We start from the raw sequence: 14,409 nt of genomic DNA, 5'->3' as shown, positions 1-14,409 counted from the left end.
AAATGTTGACAGGGCTTTGTGGGGGGGGGGGTAGGTTAGGCTCTGGGGCCTGGCTCTGAAGGAACCACAGTTCTTGGTGGAAGGTCAGGCTAAGGACAGCTACGCCAGGGCAGGGGCAGGCACAGGCACGGGGGTGGGGGGCAGGCAGCTAGGGGATTTTGTCCACCTACAGGAGCCCCTCCCACAGTGCCCAGCCACTCCAGGGGCCCAAGGAATGTCAGAGGAGAGATTCAAGTCTCCAGGGGAGGAGATAAAGAGGCCTCTAGAACTTTGGCCTCGGAGCCAAACCCCAGGCTTTGTGATCAAAAGACAAATAAACAGCCATTCCCACAGGGTCTCTCAAACCTGCTGAGCGGCACAAATGTTTCCTCCTTATAAACAAGCTTACCTGAAGAAGGCGAAGAAAACCAGACCCTGAAATCCCACAGTTTTTGGCAGACCCCTTAGGAGAAACGCCTGCCGGCAGCTTATCAAGTGCCTTTCTCACATCGCTCTGAAATAAGATGTCAAAGTTTGAACATAAACCATGAACAAACAAAATCAGTCCCGTTCTTCATGCCGGCTTCCCCATCCTGACACAGGGAAGGTTGAAACAGAGCTGCAGAATTCAAAGCCACTGGAATGAACTGAGAGAGGCCAGTGGGTGGCGGAGGTAAGCAGGGAGAGGTGGCCTCCTTTCAGTGAAAGCAGGCCCTGTACCGCTGATCTGCACAGGCCTCGGGGGCCCTCTTCCCACAGATACCCAGGGAGTTCTTTCCAGAGGTGTCACTGGCCAAGACGAATGCCCTAAGGAGCACCCACTATGAACCACCATTTGGGATAGGCCAATGTCCACACAGAGCAGGTCTCTGTCCCGAAGCTTCCATTCTTATTAGTAAATTAAACAGCATGTTAGTAGGGGATATGTGCCAGAGCAAGAACCTATCCAGGAGAGGAGCGCCTGGGTGGCCCAGTTGGTGAAGCATCCAACTTTTGATTGCAGCTCAGGTCATGGTCTCCGGATCGTGAGATTGAATGACACGTCAGGATCCGTTCTCAGTGGGGAGTCTGCTTGAGAGTCTCTGTCTCCCTGAGAGTCTCTGTCTCCCTCTTCCTTTGCCTGCCCCCCGCATAAATAAACAAATAAATAAAATCTTTAAAAAGAGAGAAACAATACATCCAGGAGAGGGGTGGAGAATGGAGGAGGCGACTTTTGAGCAAAGATGGAGTGAGCCCCTCTAGGAGGCACTCTGAGGGAAGAAGGACCCAAGTAGAGGGCTCCTTCTAAGTAAGTGCCAATGACCTGAGCTCGAAGCAGGCCTGGCAGAGGCCCAGGGCACCGTGGGAGCCACTGGAGCTGAAATGGAAACACGAAGGCTGTCGCTGCAGATTCTGAGCGCGGTAGAGAGTCACCGAACATCATAGCCAGTGCCCAGGTTACCTCATCAGCCTGTTCTGCTGCGCTGGCCTCTTTAGAGCCGCCTCTAGGGGCCTATACTCCCTGATTCTCTATCAGCTACCACCTAGTCCCTGAGAGGGTCCTGATTAGTTACTAACTAAAGGGGAAGCCCCACCCCCAACTTCCTGGACAGACGTCATAGCTCCCAATGCTTCAACTCGCAGATGGAGGCATCCTGGAGACAGACGTGTAGGAAGAGGGAGGCTGATCTGGAAGTGTCCCTCTCCGCTCCCCATCCCCAGGTCCCTACAAAAGCTGTCACCATACACGGAATGATTCAATAAAAGTTTGGCTGACCCTTCCCCACAGAAAGCATGGAGATGCCTCTGAAGAGACTTGGTTGTGTCCTAGACTCATCTGATTTGGTCTGAGTCTCTGACGCAAGCACCCAGGATTGATTTAGGGCCTACCATGCTGACAGACTCTGGCCTGGCTCAGAGAGGGATGCAAGCAGGGTCTAGCTTATACTGGGAAGCTGCAGCTCAGGGCTAGCCCAAGCACTTTGAAGACAAATTCTTGGCTCAATGCCCCGAGGATTTCCTTGCTCAGAACCTCCCTGTTTGCTTTTCAGCATTTAGCAACACAGGCATTGCAACACTCACACAGAGCCTCGAAGTGGGGTGACCTTGGAAGCAAGGAGCTCGTTCCGGAAGCCCAGGGACCTGGGTTCTGCAGCAGGTGACTGGATGTTGCAGTTCGGCCAGAAGTGGGTCAGAAGGGCCGCAGCTGTGGAGTAAGTGCCCTGTGATAGGGCAGAACGTTCCACAGCTGGGGACCTGTTGAGCAGTCTGTAGGTCCGCAGTGTGGACCCTGAAAACAGCAGCACAGGCAGTCAGGAGGGAGAGATGGACATGAAGTGGAGGAAGGCAAGGACAAACTGGAGGCCAGCTGGACAGAAGGGAGCCTTCCCAGTTTCTCACAGCCTCCAACTTCATAGATGCAGGTGACCTACAGGCCAGGTGGGGGGGTCTTCCAGCACGCACACCCAGTGGCCCTGGCACTCAGAGAAGCCCAGGGAGGGTGGCCAGCGGCTGCGGGCCCGCTGCCACCCACACCAATGATGTGAGAAGGCGGATGGGTGACATGTGTGAGCTGGGACCGTGCCTGTCCTGCTAGGATGGTCGGACCACAGAAACTTCACACAAGTTTCTCTTCGGGCCAACCCTGACCATGGAGGGAAAAGGCGAGAATTCTGTGAAACATAGTTCCCGTTTAGCGACTATGGTAAACCCACCACTGTGACTTTGACCTCAGGCCTCAGCTTCCTCACCCCTGACATCTAGTTGTTGGCCTGAAGGAAACTGTTGGGAGCATCCATGTTACAGTAACAATTCCATTTTCCCCCTCACTGGCAAGCCAGCAAGGGCAGCACATCCCACCAGGTCAACTTGCATCACACAAGGAGGTGCCAGGACAGCCCAGATGCTATTGCAACATTGGGAGGCCCCACTGGCTGGACTGAGTCCAGAGTCTCAGCCTTAATCCTCAGAGGAACTCCACATTCCATGGGCACACACACTGCCTCATTTCCCACCTTATCGTAGGTCTGTAGGAGTGAGACATTATCATCTGTCTTCCCTGGTAGTAAAATTCAGATCCAGCATGTGGCTGGACTGATGCCAGTCACCTGCTGAGGCGGGGGCAGCAGGTGATGAAGCCCATGCTCCATCCCTAGCACTCAGGCTGAGAAGTCCCAGAAGGCTGCAGGGAGATTTTTAGGCTGCACACCGTTCAATTAACAATCCAGACCCAAACATGTTCTCTAGGAGTTCAGCTTCCAGGTGATTCCAGAAAACTCTAACACAACCTAATGAAAATTTTTCTCAGCAAACAAGGTGAGCACTGTGATCCACGAAGAGCTTTCGACAAAATACGCTCTTTGTAGACTCCGTTCTTAGGTACTGCAGGGGGTGGGAGGAGACAAAGAGGTAGAAATGCAGAATGGAAATGGAAAAAAATTATATTATATAGAGAGACTCATTTATGACCAAAGAAAAGAAGAGGTGTAAAAATGTGGCGGTTCAAGAGAAGGGAGGCTGGATGGATCTTCTTTGAAATTCCATGAGTTTAGGAGATCATCAATAAATCTAAAACTAGAGGTTCCTGTCTCAGCACATGCAAGGTGCAAAGAAAGGAAGGAAAGGAAAATGCCAGAAGAAATACCCAAGTTCAGAGTACCTCATGAAAGAAAGAACTTTTATTTATTATGGGGCAGAGTGGGTACAACACTGAATGAGACTATGGTCCTGAAGTTACACCCTCTAGACTTGCTCCTTGTGTGATGTCTGTCTGCTGGGGGAGGAAAAGTCACTTTCCCTCTACCCTTCTAGGTTCTTGGCTCAGACAGCACCCCCCCCCCATATAAAAGACTAACAGGAGAAAAACAAACAGATGTTTAATGATACCTTCCATGTACATGAAAGACACCCAGGAAAATAGACTAGCTCCAAACTGGCCCAAGCCACCCCCTTAAATACCATCTCCAGCTAAAGGCCAGAGAAGACATCGGGAGAGGAGAGGCTGGTTCTGGGAGGTTTCCAGGCAAAGCACAGTAATCAAGACTAAAGGTGTTATGCAGATTTAGGTCATTGCCTTCTCCAATGATCAGAGTTTCTAGAGACTGAGTCATCCTGGTACAGAGAGGGAGACACCCTTACAGAAGGAGAGCTCCCTTATACATGTAATTTTCTCTTACAAAATGGTAACTTGTGCTCCGTTTTCAGAGTTTTTCCCAAGTCTTCTGTTCCTTAAAAATAATCAGCCTAAAATCATCTTTATGCCAAAGAGACATATTTTGGGGTGACAAATTCTGCTGAAGTATATGTATGTCTCGCCTAGAGCAAGGTGGTTCAGACCACAGCCAGGAAGCATCCAAGGTGCGAAAGCCAGCCAGCAGGAGGCGCCGGCACAGCTATAAGGGTCTGACCTACGGAAGAAGAGACACTGAAGTCTTAAAAGTGGGAAAGGACTTATGTCCACACAAAAACTGGCATGTAGATGTTTACAGTAGCTTTATTCATGATTGCCCAAGCTTGGAAACAAACAAGATGTCTTCAGTAGGTGAATGGGTCAATCAACTGTGGTAATCCAGACAATGCAATATGATTTAGCACTAACAAGAAATGAGCTATCAAGCCATGAAAAGATAAGGAGGAACCTCAAATGCATGTTACTAAGTAAAAGAACCCAATCTAAAAAGGCTACATACGATTCCAACTATACCACATTCTAGAAAAGGCAGAACTCTGGAGATAGCAAAAAGATGAGTGGTTGTGGGCAGCTGGGGAGATAGGGGAGGGAAGCACAGGTGAAGCCCAGAAGATTTTTAGGACAGTGAAAATAGTCTGTATGATATTATAATGGTGGATACACATCACTACATTTGTCTAAACCCACAGAATGTTCAACGGCAAGGGTCAACCCTAACATAACCTATGGACTCTGGATGATAATGATGTACCAGTAATAGGTTCATCAACTTTTAAAAATGTACACTCCAGTGGGGATGCTGATAACGGGGAAGTTGTGCATGTGTTGGGGGCAGGGGTTATCTGGGAAATCTCCATACCTTCTTCTCCATTTTACTGTGACTCTAAAACCTAGAGGACAACACAGGCAGCAACCTCTCTGACCTCGGCCACAGCGACTTCTTGCTAGACATTTCTCCAAAGGCAAGAAGAGAAACAAGAGCAAAAATGAACTATTAGGACTTCATCATGATAAAACACTTCTGTACAGTGAAGGAAACAGTCAAAAAAACTAAAAGGAAATCTACGGAATGGGAGAAGATATTGCAAATGACATACCATTTAAAGAGCTAGTATCCAAAATCTATAAAGACCTTATCAAACTCAATGCCCAAAACAACAACAACAACAACAAAAATAGTCAAGAAATGGGCAGAAGATATGAACAGACATTTCTCCAAAGAAGACAACCAAATGGCCAATAGAAACATGAAAAAATACTCACCATCACTCGGTATCAGGGATATACAAATCAAAACCACTGTGAGCTACCACCTCACACCAGTCAGAATGGCTAAAATTAACAAGTTAGGAAACAACAGATGTTGGCATGGATTTGGAGAAAGGGGAACCCTCTTACACTATTGGTGGGAATGCAAACTGGTGCAGCCACTCTGGAAAACCGTATGGAGGTTCCTCAATAAGTTGACAATAGAGCTACCCTACAATCCAGCAATCACACTACTGGGTATTTATCCAAAGGATACAAACATAGTGATCTGAAGGGGCAAATGCACCCCAAAGTTTATAGCAGCAATGTTCACAATAACCAAAATATGGCAAGAGCCCAGATGTCCATTGAGAGAAAAATGGATAAAGAAGATGTGGTATATATATGCAATGGAATACTGGTTGGCCAACAAAAAGAATGAAATCTTGCCATTTGCAGTGCTGTGGATGGAGCTAGAGGGTATTATGCTAAGTGAAATAAGTCAGTCAGAGAAAGACAAATACTGTATGATTTCACTCCTATGTGGAATTTAAGAAACAAAACAGATGAATATAGGGAAAGGGAAGGAAACATAAAATAAGACAAAAACAGAGAGGGAGGCAAACCATAAGAGACTCAATCTCAGAAAACACTGAGGGTTGCTGGAGGGGAGGGGGTTGAGGGGATGGGGTCACTGGGTGATGGATATTAAGGAGGGCACTTGAAGGAATGAGCACTGAGTGTTATATACAATTGATGAATCACTAAATTCTACCCCTGAAATTAATAATACACTATAAGTTAACTCAACTGAATTTAAATAAGAAATAAAACATTTTTAAAAACTGCTCTAAAAAATTAGAGTTTTTTTAAAAAGTGGGAGAGGAAACTGAATCTGAGGTTCCTTAATGTTCAGCATATCAAAAATTAAAGTTTAAAAACGAAATTGTACTTTGGTTAGTGAACCACAACATTCTTCCTGAATCCTCTTGACAGTTCAGTGCAAACATGGCTCAGGTCTCCCATATTCTGCAGACATAAAAGTTATGCCCAGGACTCTCTAGAGGCAAGAATGATCTAAATTGGAATTTAACTTGTAATACCTTTGTCTAGTGCAGGGGTTGGCAAACTTTTTCTGTAAAGGGCCAGATAGTAAATATTTTAGGCTTTGCAGGCCGTACGATCTTTACTTCAATTACTATTCTGCTGCTGTAGCGTGGCTTTGTCCAATAAACTTTATTTACAAAAACAGGCACAAGCTGGACTTGTCCTGTGGGCTGTAATTTGCTGGTCTAGTACATTCCTAGAAAGTTGGGCTTGCCTATGCTCAAAGTATGGGCAAAGTGAGTGTTGAAATTATGTGTTACATATAAATTACATGTGTTCTAACACAGAGAAGGAGGAATTAAGGAAAACAGTGATACAAGAGAAGAAAGGAAGTTCATAAGCCAGGGGGAGAAGAATGTATACACGAGCCATGAGGAAGAGGAGGCAAAGCGTGTCTTGGTGGGAGCAGCGCACACTCGGAGGCACACAAGACAGAGAACACGAGATCAGAGCTCAATGGACTCTGATTCCAGGCCGTTGTCTGCCCTTCTGTCATTCTGTCCAGTCCCCAAACCCTCACAGTCCAGATCCAGGCAGGAAAGGAAAGCACAGAAGACTGTGGTGAGTGAGCAGAGGTGGGGATGATGGCCACGCTGGCGGTGTCTCCCCGTGAGGACAGATTCCTATCTTCTTCCAACAACACATTATGCCAAAAACATAGCTAAACTTGAGCTTAAATAAACAATTTAATCAGCAGCCCAGTTTCCTTTTATCACCCAATCTCCCGGCTAGACGGACTAATTATTTTCCATCTCCTAACCGCTGGACTGTTAAGTATCATCTGAAGCAAACAGAATACCAGGCATTGCTGAATGCTGTCACAGCCCAGGCCCTGCACTAACATGATTCCCATGGTGGCTGCGTTTTTAAAGACCCTGCAACTAAATAAACATGGCTTTTGGAATGACTGCTTGCAGAAGTACTTTGTTGTGTGGGAGGCAGGGAAGGCTTTTTCCATCAGAAAATGTGGCCAGTGTTCGTTAGCAAAGAAAACAAGATACAGGTCAGACTGTAAGCACAGCCATCACCATGTTAGAGAGGGGAGCTATTTTTAGACGGTTCCCGATGTGCACGCATATCGAACTCTCTCAGCCTTACTTCCCCACCTTTAAAATGGAGCTTGTGAGGTTTACCATGGGGAGGTATTCTGCAGAATAAATCAGATAGTGTAGCTGACCCAGCTCTCAGCCTATAGTGGGTGCTTTCTAAACAGGAGGTCACCTGATATTATCAATGACTGATATCTGTAACACAATTCTGGCACAAAGAAGATCACACCAATCCTGAGGGGAGAATTGCAGTCCTGAAAGAAGATGTTTTCCTTGCTCTTTATCAACCTTCCCGTGGTCTGTGCCTTCTACAGAGCAACTTCCCTGAAATGCCACCCCTTGGCTGCCATCCCAGCTCAGAGGCCCTGTGGAATTACGGAAGTAGATAGGATTCAGGATAAGTGGAGACTTAAAGCCTTCTGGGTAATGAGACAATGCCATCCACTGAATCACATGTTTCTTTTGGCAGGTGTACAGAGGGAACACCCTTCCTGTCGCTGTAGCCCTTCCCAAATCAATGGCCTCTCCTGGCCTGGGCTCCCGCCTCCCTGTAGGCTGACGTCCCTCACACGCCATCCCACCCACGCGGCTGGCAGGGAGGGGAATGACTTCCCTCTCAACCAAGACCTTTTCTGGTCCCAGCATCACCAGGTGTCCATCCCTGCAGCCCCTCCGCAGGCTCATCAGGACTCACAGGAACTCTGGAAGCTGCCTCCCAGCTGGTCCCTGTGACCTTAACCTTGGCCCCCTCCATTCCGTCTTCTGCCTGTGGCCAGGAGGCTTGCTCCAAAGCCCCAGATCTGCTCCTGGCACTGCCCTGCCGAACAGCCAGGACACGAAGAACAAAGTTCACTCTCCTCAACAGGATCTAGAAGGCTTTTCCCAACCTGGCGCCAGCCGACTCCAGGCTGCTTCACCTTCAGACCCTGCACTCTTGCCATTCTCTCTGCTGTGCGTACCCACCTCCACCCCTTCCTGAGCTTGTCCAACTTCTGCTTGACCTTCAGCCTCTAGCTCGAGTGCGGCGCTTTTTCTGACAGCCCCATGTCAGACAAGCACCAACAGTCCCCTCTTCTGTATTCCTGTAGTGACTTGTTTGATCCTCCCTTCTGGTACTTTCTAAATGTTAGTATAACTAGTCATAGATGGTTTGCGTTTGGCTGTAGCCTCGATAAGGGCATAAGCTATAACTTACTCATTTTGGTCTTTCTAACACTCGATCCAGTACCTGACATGGGGTAGTCAGTGCGCTTGGTTACTAGAACAGAACATATTCAAAGAACAAATGCTGTGAGTTTGGCAGGGCAGGAGTGGCTGGTGCAGGCAAGACACAAGAAATCCAGAGGCACCACCAAGGGATTCTATTATATTTCTTCATTAATGGTTTTTAAATTTTTCTTAGGATCACCTTTGGGGAATTAGCCAAACTTCACTGCTACTTGCTCCCTCTTCCACCAGATCGATAACCCTCTCTACTCTCTGAGCTGTCGGTCATCCTGTATTTTATGATTTTAAACCCGAGGTATAACCCATCCCTTGACCATGGTTTGCTCAGCATCCACAAAGCTCAGGAGGCTCTGTCTTTTCAGCCTCTGCCTTGCCAGCCCTTGCTACCCTCCATCATCTGCAAAAGCTTTATTAGCAGTAGTTTGCATAGGTGAAGTCAAGAGACTCCCCATCTCACGGCGAGGATTTTCTAGGGGCTCCCAAGGACAGCATCCCTCATAACCCTTTTGCTATTTCTTGCCCTGAAGCTCAAGGGTAAGTGCCACGTTCCGTGGCAAGGGACATAAGCTCTTCCACATCTCGACTTCCACCCCTACCTTCTCAACTCATCACTGCCACCCTCCTCTGGTTGGGACCACCTTGGGCTTTGCTGCTGTTCTGGAAGCAGACCAGGCTCTGTGGTACTGTGTGGCTCTCCAACATACTGTTCCTGGAATGCTTCCCCTTCTTCCTCCATCTGGTGAACTTCTAGTCATCCGTCGAGGTCCATTTCGGCTCTCACCTCTTCAGGCGCAGAGACATCTTTTCCACCAGTACTCTTCCCCCTCCTACATGGGAAAGCACTAGAAGTAGGCTTTCACGATGGGATTATCCCTACCTCTGGTTTTTTTTTTTTTCATCTTTTTAATTTAATTTAATTTCTGGATATCAAGGGCAATCACTGCATGACTTATAATTACTGGTGAATGACTTACTCTCATCATTGGCTCATGCATACTCCATAAGCACTAGCAAAGCTATTACCCAAAAGCAAAGCCAGGCAAGACTGTGACCATAGCCTACACAACATCCCCCACCCCTCATTAACCTATGACCTTGACTCCCTGTTTGACAGGGTTTATCATCCTTTCAAATCATATATTCATCATCCTAATTCTTTCCTTTTTGTATTTTGCTTTATATATTTTATATATATTATATATGCTATATATTTACTTTATATATTTTACTGCAGCTATGTACATTCTTTTAAAATTAAAACCCCTTATTTTGGTTGTTTCTAACTTCAACAAAAAAGAACATTCTGCACATAATCTTTTGAAGCATTCCCCACCCTGCCAGATTTTGCATGGTTAAGATGTATCCCTATTTTCCTATGTCACTGTCACTCAGTCTCCTGTGTAATTTTCCACAGTGTGCCTATGCCACAATTTATTCCTCTGCTCACCTTTTGGTGGGCATTTGGCTTGGGGTGGCGTTGCCGGATTTAGCAAGTAAAAAATACAGGGCACCCAGTTAAATTTGATTTTAAGACCATTTTTTTAAGGATAAGTATGTCCATGAAACATTTGAGACATCTTTATTACCAAAAAAGTATTCACTGCTTGTCTGAAATTCAAATTTAACCGGCCATCCTCTGTTTTATCTGACAGCCTTAGTCTGGAAACAAAGCTGCTGTGAACATGTCTATATGTGTCTTCCACTGGACAGGCTAAGATTTCCCTTGGGTCTATACCTAGGTGTGTGAATCCCAACTCAGGACCTTAACACCAAACCGTGTTCTTAAATGGCAGCTCTTGACTCTTGAGCCCCATCTCCCATTTTAAGACTATGAAAAGCATCAGAGTGGGGAGGAGAGGCTTACATGTGAGGACACTGGTGAAGAGCCATAGCTCCACAGTGAATGCCCTCTTCTCTTCCTTTTAATGCAGGGATTGTGGTGTCACTCTTTAACCCCAGGCCTGGTGAGGGTCTTCAAGATGTTTTGCAGTATGTACCCTGCAGCTGGGAGCCCCAGAGCAGCTCACCTATGCCCCCGAAAGCTAAAGCAGACCGTGGGCTGGGTTTTGCTTTCAGACCATGCCTCCAGAGGCCATTTGGGTGGGTGGGGGGACAGAAGGGCCATTAGGTGCTTTCATGGCCAAGTCAGTAGAGACTACTGCCTTGGGGTGACTCTGGTCTCCCAGAATATATTGGAACAGGAGATACAGGAGTGTGACCCACAGACTCGAAGCAGCTGCAGAAGAAAGAGAGCTGATGTGGCGCCAACTCGGGCCCTGAGTCATAGGACAAGATAATCCCAGCTGAAAGAGGCTAAGGAGATCCTGCCAGCTGGCTACCTCAGGAGCATGCCTAGACCACCACCCTTCATGGTGACCTATCAGCCCAAGGTCGAGAGAACTGGAGAGAGGTCTCCAGCCATGAGAACCTCTGAAGGGCCCAAGAGAACACCTCCGGAGAGGAAAAGCTGGTTTTATTCATCTTTCATACCCATCCAGGACCCGAGCTCTAACCTGAAAATGAGACCCAAGAAGGGCAATGGCTCCAGCGAGTTAGAGCTGTCTGCTCTTTCTCCCAGGGCCAACCAATGGTGGCTGGGGCAAAATGGCCCCCAACAAATGGTGGTGGTGAGCAGGGACAGAGGAGAAGTTCCATTCCCCACCCAATCTCCCCATCGCAGCCTTTCTGCCTAAAGGGGGCCTGAGGCAGGCAGGGAAAAACTGAGTGCCAAGCCAAGCTTGGAGTTCTGACTTTGCCGTCTTAGATGGGACATCTGTATTGCTCAATTGTGAACCGAAGTGACCGTAACCATCTATTACCTAACAATAAATAGAAATAAGACCTGCTTAGTTTGCACACAGGTTTTGGAGAAGATTACCCTCCCCGAATCAAGTCAAACAACCGAGCGCTGCTTTGTTCATGGCAGAAGCTATGCTTATCTGTATACTGGTTACACAGGCATGTCCTGATTGATGCTTATTCACCTCACACATACATTCAGTCATATCCAGCCAGCCACACTGGACTACCCAACCAGCCAAGAGGTCAAAGGGTTTCCTTCCCTCTCAGCCTCCTCTGGGCACTCCTTCCCCTTTCCACTTCTCTCCCTCGGTCTCTCTCCCTCCCACCCTCCCCCCTCTCCCTCCTTCTCCTGCTCCCTTTTTACTCATCTCTGTAAAGCCTACTGCATTTTGCTATTCTCAGTCTCGGTGTCCTCCTCTTCCAAATCCCAGGATCTTGGTCCTCACTTTATAAGGAAAGTAAATGGTAGGGGAATGGGAGTCTGACTGGCCTGGCAGGTGATAGAGTCATAATGATCTAACAGGATGTGAGTATCCTCATAATGAATAGGCGATCACGGATGAGGGTTTGGAAGCAGACTGTCATCCTGCTGGACACTGAGCTCTTCAGGAACAGAAATCATGCCTTATTTGCTTCAGTGTCTCTAGCAGCAAGCCCAGTGTCCAGAACACAGTAGCCCTTCACCAGAGTTTATTGGAAGGATGAGCGAGTGGATGAATAAATGAATGGGAAAATGGATTTAGCAAAAGGCCACAGGGATCAGCATTTGGTCACATCTATTTCAAGTATTATCTCCAACAATGAAGATAGAAGAGCAGTATCTAGCAAATTTGTGGTGACCAAAGCTGGAAAGGAGCCACAACGTAGTAGATGAGAGACTCAGGACTCAAGATCTCAACTGGATGGACGGAATGGGTGAAAGAAACAAGATGAAATTCGAGAAAGGTAAGTGTAACCATCTGCACTGGATTCAAATGGTCAACGGCCCCAGTTTGGAAAACTGCTTCCTTTGAAAATCCCCTGGGAAATGTTTGGTTCAGTGTGAGTCACAAGTAAAACATGGCTGCCAATACAGACATTCAGAACCGGGCTTAGGCAGGCCATATCAGGGAAGGCTCGGGAAAGGAGGATACTGCTAAATAGAGCAAGTCAGAACCTGGTGACTGGGAAGGTAAGGGATTTGGGAACTTCAATATATAAGAAATATTTGAAGAAATGGGACATTTGTGCATGGAGATAAGACACAAGGAGTCAACCAGAGTAGGTTTAAACTGGTTGATGAGCCATACTATAGATGAGGAATTAGTTTTAGAATTCTGCCACAGTAGAATTACAGAGGGGTGATGTGCAGCTGAAGATACATAAGAACCCTGTCCCAGAATACCCCAGCTACGGAACGGGCTGCTTTATGAAGCAGAATCACTCCCACTCACTTTTGAATCAGGAGATTCAAAAGAAGCTCAAGAATGATCTCCAGGGGTCTGTGCAGGCCCTGGCCTCCCAAGTCCCTTTTGGTCTTGATAAGATGGGAGTCCACCCAGTCCACGTTTACTAGGTAAAGCCAGTCAGAATTCAGGGAGCAGGTGGATTACAGAGTGAAGCTGTGGTGTAAAGAGATACCAGCTATATCTGAAGCCAAGTAAAGAGCGTGGTCTGATGAGAGGCATTGGGGGCCAAACAGAAGGGAGATGAGCCAGTACTAAAATTAGTTAGGTGCCACTATGTTTGCAAGGCTTACTTAGAACTCAATATTCAAAGAACGTTCATAATCAGTTCCAATAAGAGCAAATAATATTCATCAAGCATTAATAATAGGCAGATCCCAAAGTTTCCTGTCTCTTGAAATTAAAAGCCAAATAGCCCTAGTCCTCTAGGGTCAGAAGCAGGTGAACTAAGAATTGAGGAGAAGGGGCATGGGACTAAATCAGAACCCAAATGCCTTCAGATGGTTTTGTTCTGCTGAATATGAAATATGTATTTGGAATCTTTGGTTTTAAACATGCAGTTACCTTATAGGAGACTGGTTCTATGTGTGGCATCCCCTAGGCGCTGGTTAGAAATGCAGAGTCTCAAGTCCCTCGCAGACATACTGAACCAGAATCTTCATTTTAACAAGAGCCCTGGGGAGTTTAGAGGTGCATTAGAATTTGAGAATTAGGGGCACCTGGGTGGCTCAGTCTGTTAAGCATCTGCCTTCAGCTCAGGTCATGATCCCAGGGTTTTGGGATTGAGCCCCACCTCAGGCTCCCTGCTCAGTGGGAAGCCTTCTTCTCCCTCTCCCTCTACCCTTCTGCCCAGCCCTCCCTTTCGTGCTCTCTCTCTCTCTCTCTCTCAAGTAAATAAATAAAATCTTAAAGAAAAAAGACCTTGGGAATCAGTGTTCTACACTAGAGTTGACCAAAAAATGTTGCTTTCTTGCAGTCTTATGCCATCAATCCAAATATGGGACACATGACCCAACAAGTATGAACATATTTAGGAAGACAACAGGATAGGATCTTTGGCATTAAGACCATTCCATCTGCAAAACTGGTTCCCACGGTTACAGGAAGACGGACAGTTGCTGCCCAAGTGATTGCATGCTAAATCAAACAGCTGGGTTTAGCCTAAAGTAAACAAACAGAACATGTATCTCAGAATCTGGTAATGACTGAGAGAATAAGAAAGCAAGTTTGATCCTTGGAATCCAACAATCCAGTGCTCTGGAACCCACCAATCCAACATTAGAGGCTTCAGTGATTAGGGTAGTTGAGATGAACGATGAACGCATCACCTGTCTTGACCTTTAGCTGTTCGCTCATTCTTCTCTTTAGTACATGACCCCATGCT

General features: G+C 46.9%; 1 long non-coding RNA gene across 1 annotated transcript in view; it reads right to left on the bottom strand.

The window, feature by feature from the left end:
* Positions 1–14,409, bottom strand: part of LOC116583111 — a 52,397-nt gene that overhangs the window by 22,212 nt on the left and 15,776 nt on the right. The window contains exon 2 of the long non-coding RNA XR_004282615.1: positions 13,590–13,700. This is a non-coding gene — a long non-coding RNA (uncharacterized LOC116583111). The remainder of the gene's footprint in view (positions 1–13,589; positions 13,701–14,409) is intronic.

The sequence above is a fragment of the Mustela erminea genome, chromosome X (genome assembly GCF_009829155.1).
Source record: "Mustela erminea isolate mMusErm1 chromosome X, mMusErm1.Pri, whole genome shotgun sequence".
NCBI lineage: Eukaryota > Metazoa > Chordata > Mammalia > Carnivora > Mustelidae > Mustela > Mustela erminea.
This window is presented reverse-complemented; position numbering and strand designations above follow the sequence as displayed.